The sequence below is a fragment of the Elephas maximus genome, chromosome 13 (assembly GCF_024166365.1).
Source record: "Elephas maximus indicus isolate mEleMax1 chromosome 13, mEleMax1 primary haplotype, whole genome shotgun sequence".
Classification (NCBI taxonomy): Eukaryota; Metazoa; Chordata; class Mammalia; order Proboscidea; family Elephantidae; genus Elephas; species Elephas maximus.
This window is the reverse complement of record NC_064831.1, coordinates 35,868,145-35,894,158: the sequence shown is the minus strand read 5'-3', so window position 1 is coordinate 35,894,158 and position 26,014 is coordinate 35,868,145. Positions and strand designations below refer to the sequence as shown.

General features: G+C 37.7%; 1 pseudogene; it reads left to right on the top strand.

Moving 5' to 3' along the window:
• Positions 1-10,715: 10,715 nt before the first annotated feature.
• LOC126057605 (uncharacterized) lies at positions 10,716-10,813 on the top strand (annotated as a pseudogene).
• The last annotated feature ends 15,201 nt before the right edge of the window (positions 10,814-26,014 follow it).

Genomic DNA, 26,014 nt, shown 5'->3' with positions numbered 1-26,014 from the left:
GCCAGCAGGCTGCTGAAGTCACCGGAATCTTTGCCCACAGTGGGGCCTACCCAGGGAATTAACTGTCCCCCACCTCCCCTCTCTGCCTGGTAATAGTGTCTGGATTCGCCAGTTGAGGTAGGTTGAGATAGGTGGTATCTTCAGACATCAAGTGGTGGTCCTGCTCAGCCAGATAGGGGGGTGTGAGTGTCGGGTCTGCGTGGCCCCACACCCTTAGATGTAGGCCTCTTTGCTGCCTGAGCTACTGGTCTGGGGCTGCTCCAGACCATTCTCAGGGCGCACGATGTCTTCACTGGGCTGGATCATGACCTGGATGCGCTGTGGGCATACGGGAGGGAAATTCCGGCTGGGGTGGTGGGAACTGGCAGCTCCGTTCTTTAAGGACAACCTGTCTGCTCTGCCTTCACACTATACCTAGACTCTGACTACGTCTCTGCATCCTCCATGGTCCTTCCCAGTCCACACCATATCTCCTCTAAGATTACTGCAGTAACTCCTAACTGCCCGACCCTTGCTTCTATTCTTGCCCTTTACCCCCTTCGTTCTATTCTCAATGCAATAGCCCTAACGGTTCTGTTAAAGTCCACATCAGATAGCATCTTTCTACTCCTCAGGACCCAACAACGGCTCCCATTTTCACCAGGAGTAAATGCCAGGGTCCTGTAAGAGAATGCCAGAATCTTTTAAAGTCTCTGAAAGTCTTAATCCAACTCCTGCTTCCTGAAACTCTCTTCTATTTGGTGATGCCATCAACTCCTAGTTTCCCATGAAAACACCTCTGATGGCTGTCACTTCCTCAGCAGGCACTTTTAATGTTGAGGTTCTAGGGGCTTCTGTCCTAATAATCCCTCTTCTCTTCTGAATGAGCTCACCCACTTCTGAGCCTCTGTTTCCTTCTCTGGGTTGATGGCTCCCAAATCTATGTCAGGAGTCAGACTTCTTTCCTGAGTTCCCCATTAGTAACTGAAGTCACCGTTCAGGGAACTTGGAGAATCCTGAAGCTCAGTTTGCCAAAAAATGACCTCCTTGTCTATTCCCACAACTCTCTCCTCCCTCCCCAGCACTGTTTTAGTGAATGGCACTGCAATTTGAACCAGAATCCTGGGCTTCTGACTCGACTTCTCCCACTCCTTCATGGTCACATCCAATCGGTCACCAAATCTAGGGTTCTGCTTCCTTGTTATGTCTCGGATATGACCACTTCTCTCCATACCCACTACCACACTCTTCCAGACCATCCTTATTGCCCTTCTCAATTATCGCAATAATCTTCTAATTAGTCTCCCTCCAGCCTATTCTCCAGTTTAGAACCAGAGTGACTTTTTTTTTTTTTTTTTGAACAGTGTGATCAAATTTCTTCTCTGTTTAAAATCATTGCTTTGAAGATGACTTGCAAATCTACCATGGTCTGGTTTCTCTGTACTTCTTTAAAGCCATCTTTCTCTTTGCTGTGCTTTTTCATATGAAACTTCTCTGTTTCCTTGAATTAATCATGATCCTATTCACTTCTGAGCTTTTACCCATTTCTTCCTTCTGCCAAGAATTTCCTGACTCTTCCTCTTCACTTGCTAGCTTTTATTCATCTTCTATCATTTGTTGCATTTCATTGTTATTGCCTTTTCACTTGATTGTCTTCTTTGTCAGACTTTAAGCTCTTAGTCCATCTTGCTCACTGTGGTCTCTGCAGTACAGTTTACAGTGTTGGGCATGTATAAAGCACTGAATAAATAAATGGATTTATACAGGGTATGAAACAGTTTCTGCCATTCTTACCTAGACCTTTCATGGTTTTGTTTTCACCTGCTCTGAGCTCTTCGTAAGAAAGCTCCATATATCTAAACAAAATAAATAATTAATTGCAGGCCAGAGTTGCCAGATTCAACAACAAAAATACACGACACCCAGATAAATAGGAATTTCAGACAAACGAGTTTTTTCTTCCTCTTCTCGTTCTTTTTTTTTTTTTAGTGTTAACATGTCCTTTGCAATATTTGGGACATACTTACGCTGCAAAAGATCCATTGCTTGTCTGAAATTTATATCTAACTGGGCATTCTGCATTTTATCTGACAACCCTACTCAGGCTCCAAAAACTGTTTTCTGGCGACTAGAATCATTTGTTTAAACACAGATAATAGAATTATATAACTGCCTCCATCCTGAGTCCTCTTAAGTAAATTTCTGCTATGAATCCCCTTTTCTCTTGCAAATATTTGTTGTTCAGTGTTTGCAGTAGAGCATTTCCCTCTGTTACCATGGAGAAAGTTTTTTCCATTTACTGGGAGGAAGAAGTTTTGCCTTTAAACTATCGCCTTTCTCTTTAAATGGCATTGTAGACATGTAAGTCACTTATACAATTCACCCACTTAAAGTGCTAAAATTCAATAATTTTTTAGTATAATCATGAAGTTGTGTGATTGTCACCACAATCTAATTTTGGAAACTTTTCACCACCCAAAAAAGAAATCCCGTACTCAACCAGTAGTCACTTCCCATCCACCAGCCATCCCCAACCTTGTTGTTGTCCTTAGTTTTCCTTGAGTTGATTCTGACTCATGAAGACTTACCGTATAACAGAGCAAAATGTTGCCTGGTCCTGCCATCTTCATGATCATTGGTATATCTGAGTCCATTCCTGTTACTTTTGTGTCAATCCATCTCATTGAGGCCTTCCCTCATTTTTGCTGACCCTCTACATTATCAAACATGATGTCCTTTTTTAGTAATTGGTCTTTCTTGATGAACATGTCCAAAGTAAGCAAGGTAAGACTCACTATTCTCACTTCTAAAAAGCATTCTGAATGTATTTCTTCTAAGACTGATTTGTTCATTCTTTTGGCAGTCCATGTTATATTCAATTTTCTTCACCAACATATTGTTTTTTTTCTGTCTTCCTTTTTCACTATCTAGCTTTCTCATGCATATGAAGCTTTCTCATGCATATGAAGCAATTGAAAAGATGGCGTCTTGGGTCAGGTGCACCTTAGTCATTCAAGTAACATCTTTGTTTTTAAAAATTTTGAAGGGATCCTTTGCCGCAGATTTTCCCAATCCAATATGTCATTTGACGTCTTGACTGCTGCTTCCATGGATGTTGATTGTTAATCCAAGTAATTTCATTGACGACTTCAATTTCTTCTTCATTTATTTTGATGTTGATTATCAGTCCAGTTGTGAAGATTTTCATTTTCTTCATGTTCAGATGTAATCCATACTAAAGTTTTGGTCTTTCACATTCATCAGTATGTGCTTCAAGTTTTTACTTTCAGTAAGCAAGGTTGTGTCATCTGCATATCACAGATTGTTAATGAGCCTAGGCAACCACTAATCTACTTCCTGTTCTATGGGTTTGCATATGATGGACATTTCATATAAATGGGATCATACAGTATGGGGCTTTTGTGACTAAATTCTTTCCTTAGTATAATGTTTTTAAGGTTCATCCATGTTGTAGCATGTACCTGTACTTCATTCCTTTTTATTGTGGGATGATATTCCATTGTATATACACTGCATTTTATTTATCTATTCACTAGTTCATGGGCATTTGGGTTATTTCCGTTGCTTTTTGTAAGATTAACGTTCTAAAACTGATTTTTGTAAGTTTTATCTTTGTCGTCTATGGTCAAACTTTAGGGAAAATGAAGAGACAGTGCTTTGCCTAATAGTTGTAAGATTTTGTTTTGCTTTTGAAATTTCTGTGGACCCATTGATATGTCCCTGTATTTGTCTATGTCTTTTCTTGCACATGGGAATTGTTCAAGTACTCACAGGAAATATATTGGATGCTGTGATAAAGAGCTACAGATTTTAGCAGGTTGTACCGTTATGAGATGCCTCAGAAACACTAACTTTGAGAATCTGTGGTGCAACAGGTCTGACCAATACAATATTTTCCACAACTTCAGGGAATGTTATAGGCGTGAGGCATCTGGAATTGATTATAGTCTTTGACTAGCACAGATGTGTGAAACTCTGGCAGAAGGCTGGAGTTTTTATGTTATATATTGTTTTTGTTATATATTCTCATCCAGTCTGTGGATGAGTGCACTCAAAGTACTAAATCAAAAATACAAAACCAAAACATATCAAGGCAATAAGGATGTTGAGTCTTCACAGACACTGGAATATCATGTCAAAAACAAACAGTCTCTTAGAGAAGGTGAGTAAATGAAAGTCAACACTGATCATTGTGCTATACAGGAACATGAATTATTCCATGGGGAGTCACATGGCTATGTCTGCATTAATCCTATGTAACGGAAGATTTGTCCAATGAAATGTGAATTTGCTGGGCTGATGTTATCAATGCATGGGCTCCTTTTTTTTTTTTTTTTTTTAAATCACTTGGGTAGATTGAACAGTTTGGATACTGCTTAAAGGAGTCATAAAACTAAGTTTTTATATAAACATTGATGACTACGTGGTAATAACTTTCAAACTCAGATATTGTGATGGCCTAGGGAATATATAATTCTTTCAAGAGGTGTGAGAAAATATCAAAATAAGCGAATATATATTCACTTTAATTAAAAAAAAAATCCATGTCTTAATGGTTGATTAAAAATGTCAAAATATGAAACAAATACTTCTAGGATGTCAACTCTTCTTAAAGTTTGAATGGTTTCTTAATTGATTGGCATATACTTAAAAGTTGTGCACTAAGCAGTCTTGAAGTATATGCCTTTTTACACATGAATTTTGTTCATATCTATATTTTATTTAATATTCTTAAAGTTAATGTTCAGAGACTAAACATCCAAGAAGCAAAATAGGTCACGCTGATCCACTAAAGTGTCTGTTGACTGACTTCCAAACAGGACTTGCTGAATTCATCGTCTGGAGTTATCTATCACATTTCAGCGAGGCTAAGATTCAAACAATTATGGACCACCAAGAAAGAAGAAAGAGGTTAATTAATTGTTAAGATGTATCCTGAATTCAGAGCTGTAAAAATGAGGAAAAATGTACATTTTAGAACTGGTGAAAAGTGGTAGCACTATTGGAAGTACCCAAATATACTCAGAGGTCAACAGCACAGTAAAATAAATGATAGTGACCCATTTCATTTAATTAAAAATTCACTAATCACTTAATATATGCTTAGTTCTGGGCTAAACCTGGTCCCATAATTGAATTGGAATCATTTGATTATCTAACAGCTTTTGTATCTTAATCACTTTCTACATTCACATTATACTAGGTGGAGTTGGTAGAGTAGGCAGCTGCCCATGAGGTGTGGGTTGTGGTCCTTTGGGAAAGTCTTTGTCCTCATTATACTCAGACTGATGCTTGGAAGTCTTCTGTGAGTATTTTCTTCCTTTGGCTTTATGTCCTTTGAAAACGTGAATATTTCTGGAAGGACTCAGTGAGTATTTTAATTATTAACTTTCCAGTGTGAATTCACTGATAACATTTTTCCAATGTGATAGCGAGTGAGGCTTTTTATAAAAGCATATTATCATAACGGGTAGGAAATAGAACTTCAGAGAGGTCACATAACTTGCCCAGGATTACACAGCAGGTAGCTGGTTGAACTGGACTTTCAACTCTGTGCCATGTAGGTCATACTGTCTTCATGACTGCCTCTAATACACAGAAATTAAGTATCTAAAGTAGGTGAGCTTTTGAAAGATGGGAGGATAAAGAGACAAGTCAAAAGTTTGGGGTATTGCTTGAGAGAGTCGGCATTACGTAGGGACAGGATGGGGGGTGGTTTGGGAAAGAGAGAAAAGTTTCTGAAAGGTGAAGTACAATAATGCCAGAAATAAACTTGGTTCGCAATTTTTCCTCTTGCTTGCATCAAAATGACTGATTCCTAGAAACCATCTCGTCTACATTTCACCATTGTTAGGTTTGCATCAGCTCAATATTTTACTGTGATTCTTCAAGAAGATTCACTTAGGAATGCTGATGAAATTTTTATCTTGGATCTAGAGCTGAAGTTGCATTTTGAACTCTATATTAAATCCAAATGTTTTTTCTGACCAGAATTTAACAATTTGCAAGTTCTTTTCCACTACTTTTTCTGTGATTGAGACAGGGAGATAGTGGAGAAACCGCACTAAATACTGGTGTACAAGCACCTGAATGAACACATGCACATCTGTATAGCTGAGTTGTTATGGCAGTTTATAAAGTTTAAAAAAAGGCAAGAAATATATCACTTTCTTCTTAAATGGATAGTATTCATTGTCTTTTTGTTTCTTAATACCATTGAAGAGTAAGCCATAGCTTTTGATATGAGCACGAGGATGACATGTACTATTGTTTGTACAGTAGATCCTTGGCATGCATAAATGATACTACTGCAAACCCTCAAGTTTAATCCTTAGATTAAACTAACCAGAGTTCCTGGTTGAAAGCTGTAAGTGGAAAATAACAGAGCTGTGTTGAAATTTATTCATTCATTCCACAAATATTTATAGAGCTCTCCTGTACACCACTGTGTATGTCCTTTTGTAGGAGCTGGATATATAGCAGTGCATTAGTTAGAGAAATTATATGCCCTTGTTCTAGTAGGGGATAGACAAGAAACAAATAAATGTATAAGATGATGATAAGGAGCTCTAGCATTAGGGTTAAATGCTAGGTTGCTAACAGAAATGTTGGTGGTTGGAATCCACCCAGCGGTTGTGCTGGAGAAAGACCTGCTGATCTGTTTTCATAAAGATTACAGCCAATAAAACCTTGTGGGGCAGTTCTGCTCTGTCACATGGGGTTGCTATGAGTCAAAATCCGCTTGATGGCACCTAACAACAACAGTATGATAAGTACAATGAAAACAATTAAGTCTTTGCGGTCTATTGTAGATACAGTAGTCTTCACATATGCTATTCATTTTGCTTAGAAAACTCCTGACTCAGGCTTTTATATGGACTAATTCCTTCTCAACTTGTAGATCTCCTTGGAAGGCCTTCCCTGATCCCAGAAGTTCAATATACTTTCCATTCCCATGTACTGTCATGAAACTTTATATTATTCAATTTTTATCTCTTAGGCTTCACTGGATTTGTTTCTTAGTATGTTTTCTCCACCGAATTGTAAACTCTGAGCTGTAAAAACCATAACTTTTTTGTTTGTCTTACACCCTTAGCACATTCCACTGCACCTGGAACAAAAGGAGATCAGTACTTCTTTTCTCAGTAAATTAACGATTTCATGAAATGTCACTTACAAAGTATGTTTCAAATTCACGCTTCATCAATATTACAGATTCTTCAATGGAATAAGCTCTTGGGTTGATTTTAGAAGAGTAAAACCAGAGAAGTGAGATCCCGGATTACCAAGAGCCTACTGCATTAGTCATTATTTCAGTGTGGTAGAAAGCCTGGCAAGATTTTAAAACCCTCTTGCCTGACATGTGTTTGTGTGTGTGTGTTTGAGGATATTATCTTTGATTTTCCATATCTTGATACATAAAACTCCAAAGTGTACTTCATGTCTCAACCCCCTCAAACATGCAGTATCAGAGCACTGAGCAGTGATGTAGCATAAAAATCAATATATGGGAAGATACGTGGTGGCCACCATTCTGATAATAGTAAAAGAGACAGCAGCATACACTTACTGAGTCTTACTATGTGCCAGGAAATACTGTAAGCACATCATGTATATTTACCCATTTAAATATCATCACAACTCTGTGAGGAGACTGAGGCCCAGGGAGTTTAGGTAGCTTGAATACATAGTGAGTGGATGATGGAAAGAGGATATGAACTCCTCAACTTAGCTCTAGAGTTTATGCTCTCAATTTCCACACTGTACAACTCCGACTTGAAAAAAGAAAAAATAAACTTAGTTAAATGAGTATGAGTACTACTTGAACTGGACCAAGGCATTCACTTGGTCCATTTGCTATGATATTAAAAACTGGAATCCTGAAAGACTGTCACTGATGCCTCTCTCTTTTTTTTTTTTTTTTGTTAAGGGAATGAATCACTTATTAGACAGATGGAAGAGTTCAGTCGAGGGGGGAAAGCACTAAAGTATGCGGCCTATGTGAGAGAAAGGGCAAGCTTGGAGAACAGTGATATGCCAAAAATACTTGCAAGGATATGTCAGAAAGATAGTAGGCAGGTGACTGGCATCCCAAAGTCCACGTAACTGAAGGCAATATGGGAAAGGAAGGGAAAGCAAGGAAAAGAAAAATGACAGGGGAACAAAAACCCTTTATCTTTTAAAAGAAGTCTAGTGCAATGAATTAGAAGAGATGAGTCATAGTGCTATAATTAGATAGGGGGAACATTGTAAATCACAGATTATTGGTAGCATAAAAAACTTTAATGACTTAACCAATTAAAAACAAATAATATTTTTTTGCAAAAAATAAGTTTTGATGGCTACCTTCATGAAGGAGCCCTGTTGGCACAATGGTTAAGAGCTTGGTAGTTCAAATCCACCAGCTGCTCCTTGGAAACCCTATGGGGCAGTTCTACTCTGTGCTATAGGGTCGCTATGAGCTGGAATTGACTTGACAACAATAGGTTTTACCTTCATGTAGATTTATTAATAAACTAACTATTTTGGAGGTTTTCTACAATTCAGGGCTAAATCAGGTTGTGGGGAAAAACAGATTTTTAAAAACCTTGAGAAGATCTTAGAAACAAATATGTATGATGAATTAAAACTTGAGCATAGGCAATATAGTTTTTAATGTAAGGATGAAACATTTTATTGAGAAATTTCCCCCAAACAGAATACAAGCATTTTCTCCCCCTGCTGTGGTGTGATTTTTATGGGGGGAGGAGGGAAGAAAATTCATGTTCTGTAAAATCATCCCTAAAAAATAACAAAACTTAATTAAAAAAAAAATAGAATTGAGGCAGGTAACACCAAACCTGTGCAACTTTATAACCAGGGCATAATAAAAAATAGCAACCCTAATTAAAATACTAATTCAGTACAAAAATTAACTTACAGTAAATTTTGGATTTACTTAAAAAAAGGTGAATGTAGCTTAATGAAAGCATATTAAAAAACGTTGATGCTTCTAAGTTATGAAGTCATAGGCTCTGCACAAAATGCATGAAAGGAGGAAAATATTCCACCCAGCTCTTCTAAGACTGCATGCTTCACTGGGTATAGTATGGTGCCCACTTGTCACTTTTTGCAGTGAGCTGTATTATTGTATATTGTGTTTAGCTATTATTACTTGGTGGTGCAAAACATTAAGGACCTACAAAAATTCATGTATGAGCCGAGGTGACTTTTGTGTATGAGCAGCTACATCGTAATTGTAGAAATTGTAATGATCATGATTTTCTCTATCTTTATCTATCACCTATCTATCTCTGTTCATCCATCCACCCATCCACCCATCCACCCACCCCCCCACGCACCTGTCCGTCCATCCATCCATCCATCCATCCATCCATCCATCCATCCATCCATCCATCCATCCATCCATCCATCCATCCATCCATCCATCCATCCATCCATCCATCCATCCATCCATCCACCTACCATTCACCTACCTACTTACTTATTTATCTATCTATCTGTCTATCTTATTAGCATGAGGGGCTGAGGAAGTTCTTAGAGTTAGTTTCTCCCTCCAAGTGCCCAGAAAAATATGAATCCCTCTTCACACTGTAGCTCCTTGGAAAACTCGCATTTCTGTCTTTTCCTACTTGAAGCTGTTCTTCATGTCTCTGATTTTTTGCCTCTGTTGTTGACTTTGGAGATCAGAAATCATATCAATATTATTGGTCGCTGTGGATGTTTTTGACGCAAAAATGAGAAAATCTCCAAATACTATTGGTTACAATAAAATTAATCTCTAAAATTCCCCCCCAAAATTTAAGAATATACAATATTTGAAATGTATATTTATACTATGAAATTAAAGTAAACAGCAAATTTTTCCTTTGTAATGAACTAAATTGCTGTTAATGCCTTTTCAGTTCTATTTTTGTACTGAATGACTAGGTTACAGAAATTTTTATTGCATGCTGCTTCTTTCGCGTTGGTAAAAATCATTTTGAGTAAAGAATTACTTCTCTCAGTTATAGGTTAATTATTTCTGAGGAGTTGGCAGATAAAAAAATGATAGGAATATTATTACTTGTGTTTAGCTTTTAAACATTTAAAACATGTAGCTGAGATAATTAGAATTAAAAGAGTGTTCTTTTTATTTAATGAGTTAATGGAATGGGCGTCCAGAAGTTGCACCACAGAAGTTCAGTCGAAGGTATTTAGCCTCTCCTCCATAAACCAACTGAGTTGGTTCAGTAATTTCATAGCCAATAAGATGATAATGTCTTCCTTTGCCTTGCTTTTATCTTCTGCATCTAAGTTACATGTGCAAACATGTTTGATATACAACTTTACTGTTTAAGATTTTATGAAAGAGTCAACATACTTTTATTCTAAATAAGCACTTGACAACACGGATTCAAATTTGATCCACTGAAGTGCAACTTTGCGTGTGATATCTGAAACCAGAAATTGTCAAGTGGTATATCAAAAAGGTAAATTAGCATTTGCTCAGTGCAACCTGAAATGACAGATGGATAGGAGGAGGGCTGTTATCCCCAAGAAGAGACTAAATGTATTAAAATTTGGATGTATACATAAACTGGATAAAGATTTTCATAGAGGAATTTTTAATGTGAAATCTATTTTCCAAATTCATAATAGTTAAGCCCCCCATCACTCACTTCTTTCTATGTTTCTATGAATAGCTTTGCAAATCATCCATACATGAACATTATGTGCTCACTTCGGCAGCACATGTACTAAAATTGAAACAACATAGAAAAGATTAGCATGGCTCCTGCACAATTATAGGCAATATGATATGCATATACTGAGTACACACTAATTTCAAGACACTGCAGTAGGCTCTGTAAAACATGTCAGTAGATCACTTTCATTATAATAACATTAGTAGTAGTAATAATTGGGATACTCATATGAATGATAGCTAGTAGTTATTGAGTACTCACTATCTGCCAGGGACAATTTTGAGTGCTTACATGTATTCTGACTTTCTATTTGTCACACACACATATACACACGAACGCACATAAACATACCACACATACACAAACTGATAATAAATGACAAGTAAGTGAATGGACAATATCTCTTTTTGAAGATCAGAAGAGGCTTACCACATGAAGGACCACATGGAGAAGGTGGAATTGAGCAGGGACTTGAAATAAGCCTGGTTTGGATGACAACATGGAGAGCAGAAGGCATTCTGGGATGGCTTGGGAGAAGCTATGCAAGCAATAGTTCACAGGTACAAAACTGCAGTCTGGATGGAGAAATAGAATTTGTATTAGGAAGGAAGAAATGATAGAGAAGGTGGAATTAATTGCCAAGTCGTGGGCTTTGGTTTTGGTACTCTGTAGGTAATGTTGATCCAGGGAAGGTTTTGGGAAAGAGGACTGGTTTCAAAATAATAATTTTGGAAGATTTACATGACAAAAGTGCTAGTGGGAGCGAAGAGAGGAAAAGTAGAGTTAGAGAGACTAAGCAGAACTAGAAGACTCCCTTCATCTGTCTGGAAACTCAGCTAAAGTTGATGGTAGGAAGAAAATGGAGGATTTGATTTCTTCATTTGTTATCAGAAGCAAAGAAGGATGACCCTTATTTCCCTGGTCTAGGTGACCAACAAATTGAGGTTCTGTTTACGGAAGGTAGGTGATGAGTTGGGCTCTAGAAATGATAGATGGAGGTAGCAGTGAGCTGTCTCTAATACAAGGTTATAGATCATGATTTGAAATTTATAGGTGAGGCTAGATATCGAGAGTCCTCAGCCCTGAGGTGAAAGCTAAATTGGAGGGGATGGACAAATTCTGCTTCCAAAAGTTGTAGAATGAGAAGCACAGAAGACTAAGGAGAAAACATGAGTAACAGTGGAGGCAGAAACAAAGGAGCAAGATAAGTAATAGGGAGGGGGGATTGTAACAAAGATAGCATAGGCTATGGGGAAGCAGGGGAGGAGAGAGGCTTGAGAAGTCGGTTGTCTTCAGTAATATCTGATGTTGCAGAGAATGTAAAGAGAAAAGGGGCTGAGCAAAGATGATTGAATTGCAATTATGAAGTCACTTGACATCTGAAATTACAGCTTTAGTGAACCACTGGGGATTAAGACTTTATCGTAGCCTGTATATTTTTATTGGCCACATCATGTTACTTGATGTTATCAGTTGCCTGCATTCTGATAGTTTATAAGTAGGTTAGATTGTTTAGGGAAAAAATCATTAATGTTTTCAGACTTTAAACAATGACATAGGTGATAAAGGAGCAGGACATGGCACTATTGGGGTCTCTTTATATTACTACTTAAAGAAACAGTGTAATGTTAGAGGCCTAGATTTATTTAGAAAACTACTTAAAACTGTTCTTCATAAGGAAGCCAGAGAGTCTCCATCCAGACTGCAGTTTTGTACCTGTGAACTGTTGCTTGCATAGCTTCTCCCAAGCCATCCCAGAATGCCTTCTGCTCCCCATGTTATCATCCAAACCAGGCTTATTTCAAGTCCCCGTTCAATTCCACCTTCTCCATGTGGCCCTTCATGTGGTAAGCCTCTTCTGATCTTCAGAAAGAGATATTGCCCATTCACTCACTTGTCATTTATTATCAGTTTGTGTATGTGTGGTGTGTTTATGGTGATGAACTATACATTCAGTTTTTGAGGAATGCCTTCCTATTCAAGAGGCCTTTTTTGTTTGTTTGCTTAAGTTCTTAAAACTTTTTGAAGGCTATATCTTGTTGATAGTTCCTGGCATGTTATAGCCAAGAAAGTGGTTCTATATACTAATGATTGCACTCAAAAAGATTCAAATTCAAGTACCAGAGTTTCCTAGAAAAATCCTAACCTGTCAATCCCAACGAAAAAATAAAACTAAGTAAGCCAACAAAAAAGAGTCTTCTTAGGAAATACAAGTTTACTTTCTGTGATAGTCGATAATGAAAGCACAAGCCTGAGGTGTCCAATACAGAAGACAGGAGTCAAATATGGAAATTTAAATTTAGATTAATTAAAATCAGATAAATAAAAAGTTCAGTTCCACTGGTACACTGACCACATTCCACGTCTCAATGGCCAGTGCAGATAGAACATTTCCATCATCACAGAAAGTTCTATTAGACAGCACTGGTATAAGCTATAAAACCATCTATACCACAACGTAGTATCATGACCAGTCGTGGAGACCCGTATATAGATAGTAATTTCATTTTAAAGAATACAAGAATATTTCAAGATTGCTTTTGTGTTTGTTAAATTTTGTTACAACGAGGCTTATTCCTGACACAGTCAAGGGTTAAACTTTCTTTTATAGTAAAAGTAGTTTTTGCAAATAGATACAAGCTGTTTTCCAAATAACTATGAATGAAAAGGGGTGGGGTAGACGAAACAGCGAAAGAGAATATTTTGAGACTCTCGAAGCATTCGTGCCTTGGGATGGGGCAGGTATTGTGATGTCTATGTTTATCCCTTCGACTATTTCTGCTTGAGTGCGCCGTGTTTCTATTTTGTCTTGATAGTCAAAGCTTCCTGTGGGCGCTGAAGGTGAGTCTGTCTGCAGGAGCCCATTGGCTTGTTCCAGCTCACTTTGTAGAGTAGCTGAGTTGAATGGGGAGGGACTAGGCATGTAATAGGACACAGCAGAGATTGGCAACGTGAAAACAGGGGTACCCCATAGGGATTTTCTGTTGGGCAGCAACGAGGGGCGGAGCTCAGAGTGGAACATGATTGTGACACAAAGCCACAGGCAGCGAATTAGTGTCTGTAGTTGTGAATTCTTCACTCCAAGACTGCAAGAGATTGTCGAGTAATGGAAAAACATAGAGACAGGTGCTTAACAAGTTATAAATCACAGCGTATAGAGTTGTTACTGAAGAGGAGCATGTAGGGTTGGGGACATGAGGAAGGACATATCATTAAGTCATTGCATCAAAGTTTAAAACGGTTCTTCCTGGTAATAGCTATTGTCTTGATTTGTGTTCTTCTTAAAGCAGAACCTGAAATTTGGACTTGGGATCGGTAGTTTATTTGAGGGGTGATCTCAGGAACCTCGGGAGAGTGAGAAAGAGTCTGAGATTGGGAACAGGAAGACAATATTAGGGTACATTTTTATGGTCACAGCTGTGAGCAACAGGCTTCTATTCTGCTGCAACCACCACAATTCTCCTTAGGACAAGAAGCTAGTTGCTCTCCAACATTTGTTGAGGGCTGCCTGTCAGGGGTCTTAACCCCCCTACATTTCTGGGCTGCACTTTCAGCTTGTGCCAGGACATTGGAGAAGGTCCAGCACGTTTCAGAAACACATGCTTGAGATAGGATGCTGTCAGTGAGAGGGTGAGTCTGAGACCCATGAAAATGTTGACCCCATCTGTGGCTGAAATCGGAGTTGTGCCAACGGATGTGACACAGGGCACCAGAGGCATTTGCAACAGCTACCATTTACTGCATGTACTCATGTGTCAAACACTGTACTAAGACAAAACACATACATTTTCTCATTTACCACGCAGCCACCCAATAAGTTGGCAGTTATATATCTGCGGTTCATAGAAGATACAGAAGCTTAGAGGTTAAGTAACTTGCCCAAGGATCCAAATATAGTTAATGTCTAAGGTCACAATTGGCTGACATAGGATTTGTGCCCTAGCCTGTATTGTCACATAGTCATCCAACTATTCTGTACCTTTGCTCGATGACTCTAAACTTCGCCTTCTGTTTTCCTTCTATGTTCGTTAACATTTCTTTCTGATTTATTCTTTGCAATGCAAAATTCTACAAGTTTTGACAAACATATACAGCCATTTAATCACCACCACCACAACAACCAATATATATGACAGTCTTATCACCCTCAGGTTCCCCCATGACCCTTTGCAGTCAACTCCTCCCTGTATTCTCAGCCTCTCTCAACCACTGATTTGTTTTCTTTCCCTATGCTTTTGCCCTTGGAAGAATGTCATATAAATGGGATCATACCATGTATACTTTTTCCAGTCTGGGTTTTATTGCTTAATGTAATGCACCTGAGAGTCATCAAGTTGTTAGGTGTATGGATAGTTCATTCTCCGTAATTGATGAGTAGTAGTCAGAATCGACTTGACGGCACTGGGTAGTCTATTGTATGGCTGCACCATAGTTTGTTTATCCATTCCCTAGTTGAGGGACAGTTAGGTTGCTTCCAGTTTTTGATGATTAAGAAAAAATTACTGAAAGTATTTGCATAGTGATTTTACTGCAAAAGTGGGTTTTCATTTCACTTAAGTAAATATGTAGGAGTGGGGTCATTGACTCTTACAGTAAGTATATGTTTAACATTTTAAACTTCCCAAAGTGGAGTTACCGTTTTGCTTTCTCATCACCAACGTATGAGAATTCTATCTGCTCCGCGTCCTTACCAGCCTTTTTTTGTTGTTGTTTGTTTAATTTTAATCGTTCTAATTTTTTTAATAGTGTTTAGTGGTATCTCATTGTGATTTTAGTTTGCAATTCCCAATGACTAATGAAGTTGAGGAGCCCTGGTGGCATAGTGTTTAAGACCTCAGCTGCTAATCAAAAGTTTGGTAGTTCAAGTCCACCAGCCACTCCTTGAAAACCCTATGGGGCAGTTCTACTCTGTCCTATAGAGCTGCTAGGAGTTGGAGCCAACGTGACAGCATGTAACAACAATGATGTTGAACATCCTTTCAAGTACTTACTTGCCATTTGTGTGTCTTCTTTGGTGAAATGTCTATTCAAATCTTTTGTCTTTTTGTTTTGTTGGGTTGTTTGCTTTCTTTTTATTTAATTTTGAGAAATATTTTAATATTATGTATAAGTTTTTTTTATCAGATATGTGTATTGCAGAAACCCTGGTGGCATACTACGGCTGCTAACCAAAAGGTCAGTAGTTTGAATCCACCAGGCTCTCCTTGGAAACTTTATGGGGCAGTTCTACTCTGTCCTATAGGGTTGCTATGAGTCGGAATCGACTTGCTGGGGATTTTTTTTTTTAATGTGTATTACAAATATTTTCTTCCAGAGTAGTGGCTAGTCTTTTCATTCTTTTATAATGTCTTTTGAAGAACAGTTCATAATTTTGATGGATTCGATTTTTTTTTTCTTTTATGGTTTGTGGTTTTGGTGTCATGTCTAAGAAATTTTTAGCTGACCCAAAATCACAAAGATTTTCCCCTAAAACATTTATGGTTTTATGTTTTACATGTAGATGTATAATCCATTTTGAGTTGATTTTTATAGGGAGTACAGGGTATGGATCGAAATTCTCTTTTTTAAAATATGAACATCTAGTTGTTCCTGCACCATTTTTTGAAAAGAATATCCTTTTTTCATCGAATTGCTTTTGCACTTTTATTGAAAATCAATTGACCCTATATGTGTGGGTCTCTGGTTAAGAGCTTGGCTGCTAACCAAAAGGTTAGTGGTTTGAATCAACCAGCCTCTCCTCGGAAGCCCTATGGGAAGGTTCTGCTGTGTCCTATAGGGTTGCTATGAGTAAGGATCGACTTGACGGCAATGGATTTTTTCTTTCTGAACTAGGTGCCCTGGCGGCACAATGGCTAAGAGCTCAGCTGCTAACCAAAATGTTGGCAGTTCAAGTCCACCATCCACTCCTTGAAAACCCTATGGGGAGTTCTACTCTGTCCTATAGGGTCGCTATAAATTGAAATCGTCTAGACAGCAACAGTTTTGGTTTGGTATTTCTGAATTGTCTATTCAGTTCCATTAATCTATATGTCTGTTGTTTCTCCAATACTATGCTGTATTAGTAGGTATGATAATTAGGAAGTGTTATTTCTTCAATATTGTTCTTTTTTTTTTGCAAAATTGTTTTGCTATGTTAATATGTTAATATCTCTGCCTTTCCACATACATTTTAGAATCAGCTTGATGATTAAAAAAAAAAAAATCCTGCTGGATTTTGACTGGAATTCTGTTGAATCTCTAGATCAATTTGGGGAGAACTGGCATCTTAACAATATTCTCCTTACTTTATTATTAACGGTAGTTAAATAGAAGGACTGAAAATAAGCTGTATAATAAAAGAAAGATGTTTATTAAAATGTGTCTTCTAAATGATCAGGAAATTGTGAACACTGTCTTTTCCAAGTTTTCATAGAATATAAATATAATCAAAATACTACTACTTTGTGTTGTTGGCTAGGAGAGGAGATTTCTCTGTGCTGATCTGGAAAGAACAGCGATATTTGATTCTTTTTTTGCAGCCTCCTCTTACTTTGCTGGTTTCCCCTCCAGTGTGAGGGAAGTATCTATATATACCAAGTATAATTTACATATCATTTGTAGGTCTTTAAGAATTTCAGTAAGTAGTTAAAAATCATCACTTCTTGGAAGATGTTGAAAAGGTGGAATATTTCAAACTCCTAAAATTGAAAATTGGAGCTCCTATAGGAAACAAATCTATTTTATTGTTATTTTTTAAAGACATACAATAGGAAATAAAGAGGGATCTCTAAAGCAATTCTATAGCATTGAATATTTTAGTATTCCTTGAATCTTCGTGTTTTTCAGTGGCGATTATAACTAGTTATTGAAATGTTCTGAATGTTTACACATAGCTTTTAGTCGCTAACTGACAGAAGCATAAGAAATCTTTCTGATTGGGAGGGAGTGGCTTCCCTCACCACTGCTAATTTAGAGTTTTGCCACCTTTACTTCTGAGCTTCAGTCCTCCTTTCTGCTCCAGTTCCAACTTTTCAGAACTCTGCTGCTTGCCAGCTCAGTTTTTTAACCTTCCATGGCCTATTACCGGCTTCTTGGCAGAAAGTCAGACCTGTCCAGGCAGGACGTCAGACCAGTCCAGATTAAGCTAGCTTGATGTAAGAAATAAGCCAGTGCAAAACAGCAAGACCCTCGTTAATTTTAATTAACAGTTCCAAACAGAGTTGCACAACAAGGTCATTTTCCCTAAATGAATTATTAGAGCTACTGTAAGGAATAGACTTCTCCAAGCAGCAATTTTAAACCCCAGGACTTGGCAAAGTTGTCCCAGAGAATCTCTGTCTTTCCAAGTCAGTCCACTCTCAAAAGGTGAGGTGAATATCCCCAGGAATATTGAAGTCATGGCCTATAACTGTTACCCTATAACTGTTATTCTTTTTCCTTAAAATTCAAATTTCGTGGTTCAAAGTCTTTCACAGAATGATATGCAGTGATATTTTATCGTCTGGCAAAAACCAAACCAAACCAATACAAACAAACAAAATTAAAGCCAAATAATGTTTAGAAAAATCTGAACAGATCTGAAAAACAATTTTTCCTTATAAATTGAGAGTATCCAACATCTTCCAGATAACTATAAACAGTGTCCTCTGTAGTGAACACTTGCTTATCACTTTATTGACTCTTCTGTTTATTAACAATAAACTGGGCACATTTGTTGTAAACAAATTAGGGTCTTTGGTTTTATCATTTATTTTGTCTTTTGTTTACTTGTGTGTTAGATATTTTTCTCCCTAAAAGTCAAACAGTAATGTTTCTATGAAAAGGCTTTAGTTTATGATGAAGTATACAGAGAATAGTCTTTTTCTATGCATTTGGGATCCCAGTTTTATTGAAATATTATCCACACATCCAAATAATATTATTAATTTAAAAAATGCTAAAAATTTAACCTGGACATAAATATCATATAAGATTGACAGTTTCTCAAACTTTTTTATAAGCTGCTGGACAGTATTTATAACTCCTGATCATATAGCTGAATAAATATAAATATGTGTGAACATTGTTGACTTCTCTGGCTGTTTGGTAGCCAAGTGAAGAGATAAAATGACTTAGCTTAGAAGTTTATCTAAGAAACTCATTTAGATTTGGAGTTACTGTAACAATTCTTGTGAAAAACCAAAACACTGCCAAAAGCAGCCAAGGCCGCTGACCTAGCAGCCTGAGTCTGCAAGAGCTGTATACTGAGAGCCGTAGGGGCTGAACTAAACATATGGTATTGGATTACCATTAATCTAGAGAAACAGACCATCGGCAAAATGAGAAAAGAATCCCTTGTTGCAATGATTCGTCAAGGCTTTGAACTTTCATCCGCAGTCTTCCTTTTTTGTTTTGATTTCTAGTATTTGCCTTACTGCCATGTAGACATAATGATTTTGCACACTGTGTAAATCCCCATGCAAATATTTATACACAGGTTCCCACCAATAAACTGTCAAATTTCAAATAAACGCATACATTACAACGTGTATATATATTAAATGTATTGTTGTTGTTGCTGTTACATGCCATTGAGTCAGTTCTGACTCATCAGTGACCCTATGTAAAACAGAACAGAACAGAACCCTGCCCGGTCCTGCACCATCCTCACAATTGTTGCTATATTTGAGCCCATTTTGTCAATCCATCTTGTTGAGGGTCTTCCAGTTTTTTGCTGACACTCTACATTACCAAGCATGATGTCCTTCATCAGGGACTGGTCCCTCCTGATAACATGTCCAAAGTATGTGAGACAAAGTCTCACTATCTTCACTTCCAAGAAGCGTTCTGGCTGAACTTCTTCTAAGACAGGTTTGTTCGTTCTTCTGGCAGTCCAATATTCAATATTCTTTGCCAACATCATAATTCAAAGGCATCACTTCTTCTTCAGTCTTCTTATTCATTGTCCAGCTTTCACATGCATATGAAGCATGGCTTGGGTCAGGCCCTCAAGGTTTATCCATTTACCCTTTTTAAATTCTTTACCCTTTTAAAATTCATGTTCAATTTATTAAATAATTAGCTCAAGGTGAATTATGATAATCTATACAAGCTATCGGAAACCCTGCTGGCATAGTGGTTAAGTGCTACAGCTGCTAACCAAAAGGTCGGCAGTTCAAATCTGCCAGACACTCCTTGGAAACTCTTCGGGGCAGTTCTACTCTGTCCTATAGGGTCGCTATGAGTCAGAATCTACTCCACGGCACTGGGTTTGTTTTGGATACAAGCTATAGGGATTCCCTGGGTGGTGGAAATGGTTAATGCATTCCGCTGCTAAACAAAGGTTGGAGAATAGAGTCTGCCCAAAAATGTCTCAGAAAAAAGCCCTGGTGATCTACTTCCAAAAAATCAGACATCAAAAACTCTGTGGAGCACAGCTCTACTCTGACACACATGGAGTCACCATGAGTCAGAATCTCCTCCATGGCAACTGACTTGCAAGCTGTAAGGAGATGGGGGATAGTCTTATATACAGTTTTCTCATCCTGCTTGTCTTGCTGTGTAAGTTGCTTTTCCAGTGCATGGGTAGAACAAGCTGGTTGTTTTGCCTCTGATCTGATTTCACTGGGTGCAACTGTTTGGGTGGGCTTTTGAGGCAGATAGAAAGAATCAGTCAACATGTAAGGAGAAAACTTTGTTAGCTTGATTTTAGCATAAGATGATTTAGAGAGGAGAAAACGAAACTAAATTGTGTTAAGAACAAAATAACCCGATAGTAGGTTAATAAGGTAAGGAAAAACAAAGCAAGCTCATACGTTTATTCCAACACATTCAAAGATCAAATCAATCAAAGTGGATTCAACTAGTAGTTCTACAGAAATAGTTCCATTTGCATGTGGTGTATTACCACCTGATAAGGATATGTGCCCATTCTCTAAACTGTCATAGTATCCGATATTAGCATATCATATCCCTTACCATTCTTTTTTTGTGTTCGTATTTCTTATTAGGCTCATCAGAGGAAGGAAGCCTGTGCCCTTTGTGTCTCTAGAGATGAGTGCATTACAAGAAGATTGTGCTTGATTGGCTTGTGAGCAGGTTGGCAAGTAGAATGAGCAGTGAATTGGTGGAAGTGGCTGAGATAGGACAGGTTTTTGACAGCAGCAGCTAGCTGCAACCCTTGTGGGATTCCGGTAATGCCAAGGCCTAATGTGCAGCAGGGCTTCTATACAAATACTGAAATGAAGTTGTTTGCTGTAATTGTCTGTATGGCTCTAACGCCCTCCCTAACTCCCTGTAGACTTATGATCTCAGAACTTATAATGTGAATTTACTGTGAGTGTAATTCCCCCTATTTTTTCTTCTGCCTTAACCTTTGGTCTTTAAAATGTGAAAGGTTTTGGTAGGGACACATGTAAATTCTAACAGTCTTTTATATGATGATAAGTCACTACTAGGCAAGCATAGATAGCCCTCTGTAGGATGGGCAAGCAAAAAAATTGCCAGACTTAAGATAAATTTTTTGAAGTCTAGAAAGAGAATGAGAATGAAGAAGCCATAATGTTAAAAGAATACTGTAAACAGCTTATCATCTGGAAGTACTGCATGCATACAGAAAACTAAATTGTTTAATCGATAGCTAAAATGGATGAATTAAGTAGCAGATGACCATCTGCTAAACACTGAATCAGTGCAGTAAAAGATAAATTAAACATGTTCTCCCAGAATTCAGAGATTGAGGAGAAAAAATGAGAGACATAGAAGACACATTCAAGAGATCAACCTGTATAAATTATGAATCCTTTAAACAGAAAATAGAAAGGATTCATCAAGAGCAATGGTCAAAATAAGAAGGAACATATCATCCTGGCAAAAGGATGATCTCAGCCTCAAAAGTCGGAATGCACATTGAAGTACAGGTCAAGCTGATGAAAACAGAACCATACCTAGACACATTGTTATGTAATTCCTAAAAATCAGAATAGTATAAACATCAAGAAAAACAAACAAAAATATTAACATAGGTCCCCCAAGTTCCCTACAAAGTTCACTGACTGGCTTTTAAATTTTTTGCTGTTAAATGCTAGAATCGAGGGGAACAGAGGTTACTGGTCAAGGTCATGGGGAGACTGGAGCAAGACTGCCTGTTTTCAAAACCTGGCTCCACTGGGTATTAGCTACATAAGCTTGGGCAAAGTGCTTCATTTTCAGCAAGATTACAATGCAGGTAACGAATGTACTTTCACAGGGTTGTTAGGATTAAATGCATTAATGTATTTAAAGTCTTTACAAGAGTGCCTGGAACATAGGAAGCATAAGTTCTTCTAATATTTCCATGAGAGGAGGTAGAATTTAAGGCAAAAACATTAAATGCTATTAATGAGAAGATGATGCAATTATTAACAAAGATAAATTGAAAAATCCTGATGTACAAAATAATATAGCATCACTAATACAGAAAGTGAAGCCTTTTGGAAATAGAAGACATTTCAGGAAAATTTTCCTATGGTGGGAGATTTTTAGCCACGATGATAGATCAGAAAACTAAATTATTAAGAACGTAAATAGTTTCAACATCATTAGAAATTCAAGAAAATAAAATTAAAGTGAGGTACTTTTTCTATCCATCAAGTAAGCAAAATAACTTTGAAAATATAATAACCAGTGTTAACAAGCACATACTGCAAGGGACTTTTTCATGGCTGATGGATGTGTACTTATATGCGGTATTTTCACCTCCTGGAGACAGAGATTGGACAAAACTTTATATTTGAGCATGTTGATTGTGGGATTCTTTGAATAGAAAAACACTGAAATGATATACCTGTTAGTAGAGAAATGATTAAATAAAAATTTATTATACATGATTTAATATATGGCATAGTCCTACTTAAAAAGGAATATGGCTAAAATGTTGTTAGGCGTGGCCAAGTCAATTCCTACTCATAGCGACCTTACGTACAACAGAATAAAGCACTGCCCAGTCCTGTGCCAACCTCACAATTGTTGCTATGTTTGAGCCAATTGATGCAGCCACTGTGTCAATCCATCTTATTGAGGTCTTCCTCTTTTTTGCTGACCCTTTATGTAAAATCGGAACTGACTCAATGGCATCTAACAACAACAACTACTTTACCAAGCATGATGTCCTTCTCCAAAGACTGGTCCCTCTGATAACATGTCCAAAGTAAGTGGGACAGAATCTTGTCATTCTCTCTTTTAAGAAGCATTCTGGCTCTACTTCTTCCAAGACCTATTTGTTCTTCTGGCAGTCCATGGTATATTAATATTCTTCTCTAACACCATAATTCAAAGGCATTAATTCTTCGGTCTTCCTTATTCATTGTCTAGCTTTTGCATGCATGTGAGGCAATGCATATAACTGTTAAGAGTGTTATGTCTTGGTGGTGTTACAAATAATTTTTCATGCCCTTTTCTGTTTATTTTCTAATTTACTCATTAAGGATGTGTCGTCACTCATAATAAAAAACAAAAGAAATCTTTAGAAAAGAAAGGGCAAAGAGAGAACTGCCAAGCAGATGTTCAGAAGAGAAATGTTTGAAAAGTATAGTTTTTGAAATGTACTTTTGTGTTTTTGTTATGAAAGAAATAATATTTATAAATAAGCATACAACTTTATTGTGTTCTTTCCACAACAAGATCTATCAATACTGAGTGTGACTGAAAATTTGGAATAGCAGCCAAATAATGACAAGTTTCTCTATCGTATTAATGAGTATTAGTATTTTACAGAACCCTATAGAGTAAAAAAACAGTTTCACAACCATTACCTCATTTAATTTTCACAACAATTCTCTGAAGATGTTACCACTATACCCAGATAAGGAAACTAAGACTTAGAAAAAATAAACATACTTGCCTGAAGACAAACAGATTCCTGAGCTCTTTCTAGCACTCCCCATGTACTGTTTACACAGACTGGTATTTGAAACAGCCTGGTGCTCTTACTTGTTAGTTTCTTCCCTTAAGTTTTTATTAAGATTCTTATGTAAAATGGTCCCTAAGATAGACGAAAAAACATTTTATTTCCAGGAGTAACTATCTTTATATTATAACATGTTTTATACAATATATAATTGTGTTGATTAAGGTTGTGTGTCAACTTGGCTGGGCCATGATTTTCAGTGGTTTTGTAGTTACGATGTAGTTTGACAGTTATGTAACGATGAAAACACTTCCATGATGATATCTGATATAATGTAATATACGAGGAGATCTGCTATGAGCAGCCAATCAGTTGACAGGGAGTTTCCTTGTGGGTAGGGCCTGCATCCAATATATTTGGACTTTTTGGAAAAACTCACTGGTTTTGCTCAAAGATGGATCCCGAATTTGGCTGATCATCATCTGAACTCTGGCTCTTGGAACTTGAGCCAGGAGCCTGCCATCTGACCTGCCGATCTTGGGTTCATCAGCCCCTGTAGCTATGCAAGTCAGGAGAAGCCTCCACCCTGACTTGGGACTTTCCAGGCTCTACAACAGCCTGAGCTATTTCCTTGATATAAATCTCTCTGTCTCTCTCTCTATATGCTTCACTGGTTTTGCTTCGTTAGAGAACCCAGCCTAAGATATTTGGTACCAAGAGTGGTTGTAAAGAAACAAAATTATAAGGATGAGTTTTCTAAATTGGTTCCCAAGTCTAGTTAGTCTTAAAGATGTTCATGACTTTGTTTCCAGTAGTAAAGAGGGCACTACTAATCCATGGCATGAGATGACAATAGAAATACTCAAAATGTCACCACAAATAGATCAAGTATTGGTGAAAGGGGAGGCTCTGGGTGATCACATGTTTGATACTTTTCTACAATTTGGTCAGAATGAGGAGTATAAGGAAGCTGATTGGTTGGTCCTACTTTTGCTAGACAAAGTGGTGAAAGAAAGAGATGAGCTCAGGGCTTCAGAGTCAAAGCTCAAGCACCACATAAGCAACCTCAAAGTTGCCACTTGTGCCCTGAAAGAAAATCTTATTGCTTGTAGTAACAGAGCTGATATTATCAAAAACTTTAAACACAGAGTTTTATTGTAAGAGTGGCTGAATTACAACGCCAATTGAATTCCAACCTCAAATGGTTTCTGAAGTTAAAGTGAGGGCATTGATTGGGAAAAAATGGGATCCGAAATTTGGGATGGGGACATATGGGCAGATAATCAGGAAGCTGGGGACATTGAGCGCCTAAATTCTGTTGAATCGCTTCTACCAATAAAACCATTAGCCCCTCTACCCCCATTTGATTACATTAACCCAGCTCTGTCTCAAGAGGTTTTTTCTGAGATATTGCTTGGGTCAGCACCTGAGTCATCGCCTGGGACATTGCTTAAGGCAGATGACTTACAAGACATTACTGAATGTTCTCAAAACACATCCCTGCCACCACTTTTTCTTCAAGACCTATGACCAGACTTAAGTCCCAGCGAACCTCAAAATGTGAAGTAAAAAGTGTGACCCCCCCCCCCGCCAAACAAAGTGTGACCCAGGAGGAGATAGGCTATACTCCAAGATTCTATTATGTACAAACAGAAACTTGGGGAATATATGTGGGAATGGCTATTAAGGGTGTGCAATAATGGTGTAAGGAACATAAAATTGGACCAGTCTGAGTTTATTGATATGGGCCAGCCAAGCATAGATTCTTCAGTGTTTCAGCTCAAGAATTTAGGAAAGGATCTAATAGTTTATTTGGTTGGTTCACTGAAGCATGGATTATGTAGTGGCCTACCCTAAATAAAGTTGAAGTACCAGCCCTGCCTTTGTATACTTTACAAGAAGGTATTTAAAGGCTTAGAGAAATTGGCATGTTGGAGCGGGTTTATCAGATTAGACCCACAGATCCACACATGAAGTGCACAAAGGGTGCACCTTTACCACAAATGAGAGGAACAAATTTGTGAAGGAAGCCTTAGCATCCTTGAAAAAAAAAAAAAAAATGAAGTCTGCTGTAATTGCTATTTTATGTAAGTCAGATTTGACAGTGGGAGTTGCCCTAACTGAATTAAGACTCCTAACTACAATGGGGTGGATCGGACCCCATGGTGGTAGGGGCCAAGTGGTGGCACTCAATTTACAAAGACAGGGTGAGTGTGGTTACTGTAATGGACAGTGGAGTCAAAGCAGTCAACAGAATATTCTGACTCATACAGACTTATGGTGTTGGCTGCTTAGACATGGTATCCCTAGGAGTGAAATAGATAGGAGATCTACTAAATGTTTGCTTTATCTGTACAAGCAGAAAAATTGTAGTTCAAGTGAATGACAGTCTAACTCAAATCAGCAGAATAGAGAGTCATGGTGAGTTTACAGATCCACACCCCCTTGAATGGAGGGGAGGCCAGGTCTCCTTGAGGAAAGA